Raw genomic sequence first — 6,304 nt, 5'->3', positions numbered from 1 at the left:
TTTTTTTTTATCAATATACATTTCCTTTTACTTATTTTTAATTCTTTTTTCTTTTTTGATGATTATTTTTGTTTTTTTTTCATATGTAGTTATACAGACTTGATTGATTAATGTACTTTTTCTGTTGATGTTTTAATAGGATATTATTATCTTATTATAAATGTAATTTCAAGTCTATTGTATTCATAACCTATTCATTATTATGTTATGTTTTACTTTATTTATATATGAAACTTAATAAAAAGATTGAAAAAAAAAGTAAGAAAGAAGTACAGCACTGAATTAGAAATAGAACACCGGATCTTCTCCAAACTGAGGTGAGTCTTTTTCACCCGGAGAGTGGTGGATCTGTGGAATGCTCTGCCCCAGAAGGCAGTGGAGGCCAATTCTCTGGATGCATTCAAGAGAGAGTTAGATAGAGCTCTTATAGATAGCGGGGTCAAGGGATGTGGGGAGAGGGCAGGAACGGGGGGGGGGGTACATTGTGTATGATCAGCCATGATCACAGTGAATGGCGGTGCTGGCTAGAAGGGCCGAATGGCCTGCTCCTGCACCTACTGTCTATTGTCTATTGAGTCATGAAGTCTTCTAACCATTGGATATGAGCAGGAGAGACCACTTCTTTCCGTTTAAGCAAAATCCGTCTTCTCGCCATAAGTGAGGTAAAAGCTGGAACGTACAAATCTGAGGGAGTTAAAGTTATATCTTCAGTTCTGAGAATACCAAAGAGAGCAGTTAACAGGATTAGGTTCAAAGTTAGTGTTAAAATGTTGAGAAAAACTAGAAAGTACATCTTTCCAAAATTTTTCTAAGCTGGGACGTAACCAAAACATATGAATTAACGAAGCATTGGCTGAATTACATGTGCCAGGAGTTGGAGAAATATCAGAATAAAAACGAGATAATTTCTCTTTAGATAAATAGGCTCTATGTACCCCTGGGAAACAGATACTGGCCTGTCTACGCCTCTCATCATCCCCGGCCTCCGACGCTCTGGAGAAAACAGGCCCAAGTCTGTCCAAGCTTTCGTGATAGCACGTGCCCCCTAAACCGGGCAGCATCTTGGTGTTGAGCCTCTTCTGTCCCCCCCCCCCCCGAAGCCTCAATGTCCTTTCCATAGTGGGGGGGACCAGAACTGGTCGTGATACTCCAGTTACAGTCTAACACATATCCTTTTTATATGGAGTGTTCTTCAGCTGACATGGGGGTAGGATTAGTCTTACTTTTTCTCTTTTTAAGTCATATTTTGGCTTTTTCTCTTTTTCTCGGGGGGTGGGGGGATGGTCTGTTTTCTAATTCTTTTTTTTTGTACCAGTTTGTGTTAGTTTTTTTATTCGGGCTGTTTTTGAACTTCAAATATGTCTGTGTTGTCGTCACTTCCGGGTCTTCTCACTACTTTTGTTCCTCTTCCGGGTGCATGAGTTTATAAGTTGGTTAACCCTTTCTATACCAAAGGGTTGAATATAGAATTATGGCTCAGACCATTAATTTTGTGTCTTGGAATACTAATGGTTTAAATCATCCAATTAAACGAAAGAAGATTTTCAAAGTATTCCAAAGACTTAATGCTCATATCATTTTTGTACAAGAAACTCATGTGAGGAAGGAGGACAAATTTCGTTTTTTTAGATTTTGGCGGGGTCAACAGTATCACGCAAATTCGAATGCTAAAGTAAAAGGAGTTTCAATTTTTATTGACTCCTCTATTTCATTTGTTCAACATGATATTTTTTCGGATCCGAATGGCAGATTTTTGTTAATTACGGGTTTACTTTGTAATAAAAAGGTTGCTTTGGTTAATGTTTATGCTCCAAATGTGGATTGTCCTGACTTTTTTAAGTCTTTATTTACTTCTTTACCCAATCTAAATGAATATAAGTTAATAATGGGTGGTGACTTTAATTGTTGTTTAAATCCTCTGATGGATAAATCTTTATCTATTCAGACTTTACCTAATAAGTCGGCCACTTGTATTAACTCCTTTTTGACTGACAATGGAGTTTTTGATGTTTGGAGATTCCGGCATCCTAATGACAAAGAGTTTTCTTTTTTCTCACATGTTTATCACTCTTATTCAAGAATTGATTATTTTTTTGTAGACTCTTGTTTTATTCCATTGATAATCGGTTGTAACTATGATATTATAGCCATCTCTGATCATGCTCCGTTATTACTTTCTATGAAATTTACGGATACAGCTTTTAATGCCAGTTACAGTCTAACACAACACCATCGTTATATGACACCATCATGTGCCGTGCCATATGACATCATCATTACGCGCCGTGTCGCTTGACATGGGCGATCACAGTGATCATGATTGTTCTTGGCAAATTTTATCTACTGTGGTTTGCTATCGCCTCCCTCTGGGCAGTGTCACAAGACAGGTGACCCCCGGCCGTTGTCAATACTCTTCAGAGATTTTCTGCCTGGTGTCAGTGGTCGCATCACCAGGGCTTGTGATCTGCACCGGCTGCTCGTACGACCGTCCACCACCTGCCCCCACGGTTTCACGTGACCCTGATCGGGGGGCTAAGCAGGTGCTACACCTTGCCCAACGGTGACCCGCAGGCTTAATGGAGGGAAGGCCGACCTTTGGACAGTTAATTGACCCTCCACCTGGCCCTAACCCACCTGGACAAAAAAGACACGTTCGTTCAAATGCTGTATAGACTTCAGTTCAGCATTCAACACAAACATCCCTCAGAAACTGATTGGAAAGCTGAGCCTACTGGGCCTGAACACCTCCCTCTGCAACTGGGAGACCTCAGTCAGTCGGGATCGGGAGCATCATCTCTAACACCGTCACACTGCGCACGGGGGCCCCCCAGGGCTGTGTGCTCAGTCCACTGCTGTTCATTCTGCTGACCCACGACTGTGCTGCAACACACAGCTCGAACCACATCATCAAATTCGCCGATGACACAACCATGGTGGGTCTCAATAGACAATAGGTGCAGAAGTAGACCATTCGGCACTTCGAGACTGCACCGCCATTCTGAGATCATGGCTGATCATCTACTATCAATACCCGGTTCCTGCCTTGTCCCCCTATCTTTTGATTCCCCTATCCATAAGATACCTATCTAGCTCCTTCTTGAAAGCATCCAGAGAATTGGCTTCCACTACCTTCCGAGGCAGCGCATTCCAGACCCCCACAACTCTCTGGGAGAAGAAGTTTTTCCTTAACTCTGTCCTAAATGACCTACCCCTTATTCTCAAACCATGCCCTCTGGTACTGGACTCTCCCAGCATCTGGAACATATTTCCTGCCTCTATCTTGTCCAATCCCTTAATAATCTTATATGTTTCAATCAGATCCCCTCTCAATCTCCTTAATTCCAGCATGTACAAGCCCAGTCTCTCTAATCTCTCTGCGTAAGACAGTCGAGACATCCCAGGAATTAACCTGGTGAATCTACGCTGCACTTCCTCTACAACCAGGATGTCCTTCCTTAACCCTGGAGACCAAAACTGTACACAATACTCCAGGTGTGGTCTCACCAGGGCCCTGTACAAATGCAAGAGGATTTCCTTGCTCTTGTACTCAATTCCCTTTGTAATAAAGGCCAACATTCCATTAGCCTTCTTCACTGCCTGCTGCACTTGCTCATTCACCTTCAGTGACCGATGAACAAGGACGCCTAGATCTCTTTGTATTTCTCCCTTACTTAACTCTACACCGTTCAGATAATAATCTGCCTTCCTGTTCTTACTCCCAAAGTGGATAACCTCACACTTATTCACATTAAACGTCATCTGCCAAGTATCTGCCCACTCACCCAGCCTATCCAAGTCACCCTGAATTCTCCTAACATCCTCATCACATGTCACACAGCCACCCAGCTTAGCATAATCAGCAAATTTGCTGATGTTATTCTCAATGCCTTCATCTAAATCGTTGACGTAAATCGTAAACAGCTGTGTTCCCAATACCGAGCCCTGTGGCACCCCACTAGTCACCACCTGCCATTCCGAGAAACACCCATTCACCGCTACCCTTTGCTTTCTATCTGCCAACCAGTTTTCTATCCATGTCAATGTCTTCCCCCCGATGCCCTGAGCTTTGATTTTACCCACCAATCTCCTATGTGGGACCTTATCAAATGCCTTCAGAAAATTGAGGTACACTACATCCACTGGATCTCCCCCGTCTAACTTCCTGGTTACATCCTGGAAAAACTCCAACAGATTAGTCAAGCATGATTTGCCCTTGGTAAATCCATGCTGGCTCGGCCCAATCCTATCACTGCTATCTAGATATGCCACTATTTCATCCTTAATAATGGACTCTAGCATCTTCCCCACTACCGATGACAGGTCGATTGTTTTCTCCCTCCCTCCTTTCTTAAAAAGTGGGATAACATTAGCCATTCTCCAATCCTCAGGAACTGATCCTGAATCTAAGGAACGTTGGAAAATGATTACCAATGCATCCGCAATTTCCAGAGCCACCTCCTTTAGTACCCTAGGGTGCAGACCATCTGGACATGGGGATTTGTCAGCCTTCAGTCCCATCAGTCTACTCATCACCGTTTTCTTCCGAATGTCAATCTGTTTCATTTCCTCTGTTACCCTATGTCCTTGGCCCATCCATACATCTGGGAGATTGCTTGTGTCTTCCTTAGTGAAAACAAATCTAAAGTACTCATTAAATTCTTCTGCCATTTCTCTGTTTCCCATAACAATTTCACCCAATTTATTCTTCAAGAGCCCAACATTATTGTTAACTGTCTTCTTTCTTTTCACATACCTAAAAAAGCTTTTGCTATCCTCCTTTATATTCCTGGCTAGCTAGTGTTCGCACCTCAGTTTTTCTCCCCGTATTGCCTTTTCAGTTAAGTTCTGTTGTTCCTTAAAAATTTCCCAATCATCTGTCCTCCCACTCACCTTAGCTCTGTCATACTTCCTTTTTTTTAATGCTATGCAATCTCTGACTTCCTTTGTCAACCACTGTGGCCCCTTTCCCCCCTTTGAATCCTTCCTTCTCCGGGGGATGAACTGATTTTGCACCTTGTGCATTATTCCCAAGAATAACGCCATTGCTGTTCCATTGTCTTTTCTGCTAGGATTTCCGTCCAGTTAACTTTGGCCAGCTCCTCCCTCATGGCTCCATAGTTTCCCCTGTTCAACTGCAACACTGACACCTCCGAGCTGCCCTTATCCTTCTCAAATCGCAGAAAAAAGCTTATCATATTATGATCACTACCTCCTAATGGCTCCTTTACTTCAAGATCGCTTATCAAATCCTGTTCATTACACAGCACTAAATCCAGAATAGTCTTGTGCCTGGTCGGCTCTTGTACAAGCTGTTCCAAGAATGCATCCCGTAGGCACTCTACAAGCTCCCTATCCTGTGGTCCAGCACCAACCTGATTCTCCCAGTTCACCTGCACGTTGAAATCCCCCATAACTACTGCGACATTACCTTTGCCACATGCCAGTGTTAACTCCCTATTCAACTTGCACCCAATATCCATGCTACTGTTTGGGGGCCTGTAGACAACACCCATTAGGGTCTTTTTGCCCTTACCGTTCCTCAGTTCTATCCACACAGACTCCACTTCTGACCCTACGTCCCCCCTTACAAAGGACTGAATCTCATTCCTCACCAACAGGGCCACCCCACCCCCTCTGCCCTCATTTCTGTCCATACGATAGCACGTATACCCTTGTACATTCATTTCCCAGGTCTGATCTCCCTGCAGACATGTCTCCGTTATCTCAACAACATCATAGTTACCCATTCGCACCTGAGCTTCAAGTTCATCCACCTTATTTCTGACACTTCGTGCATTCAGATATAGAATTTTTAGCCCATTTCTCCTCTCTCTGTTTGAATCGCTGCCTATTGTGCTTAACCCAGCTCCCCGAACTCCCATCGGGCTATACGCCCCTAGAATTTTGTTGTCTTTCCTAAATTTACTTATTCTTTCAACACATTTAACTCCATGTTCCGTCAGACCATCCCTCTGTACATGAGTCCTCCTTATCACTTGTTCTGCCCCATCTTTCTCTACTACACACTTAATATTCCGGAACCGTGTAGTCCCCAGCTGTCCTTTATTCTTCATCTCGCTATCCTCTCTCACATTCTGGATCCCCGCCCCCTGCAAATTTAGTTTAAACCCCCCCCAAGAAACACTAGCAAACTTCCCTGCAAGAATGTTAGTACCGCTCCAGTTCAGGTGTAAACCGTCCCTTTGGAACAGATCCCACCTTCCCTGGAACAAAGCCCAATTATCTACAAACCTGAAGCCCTCCATCCTGCACCATCCTCTCAGCCACGTATTAATCTGTATAA

This window comes from Hypanus sabinus, unplaced genomic scaffold, assembly GCF_030144855.1.
Source record: "Hypanus sabinus isolate sHypSab1 unplaced genomic scaffold, sHypSab1.hap1 scaffold_925, whole genome shotgun sequence".
NCBI classification, from domain to species: domain Eukaryota; kingdom Metazoa; phylum Chordata; class Chondrichthyes; order Myliobatiformes; family Dasyatidae; genus Hypanus; species Hypanus sabinus.
The sequence above is the reverse complement of the archived record's forward strand: the minus strand, read 5'-3'. Positions refer to the sequence as shown.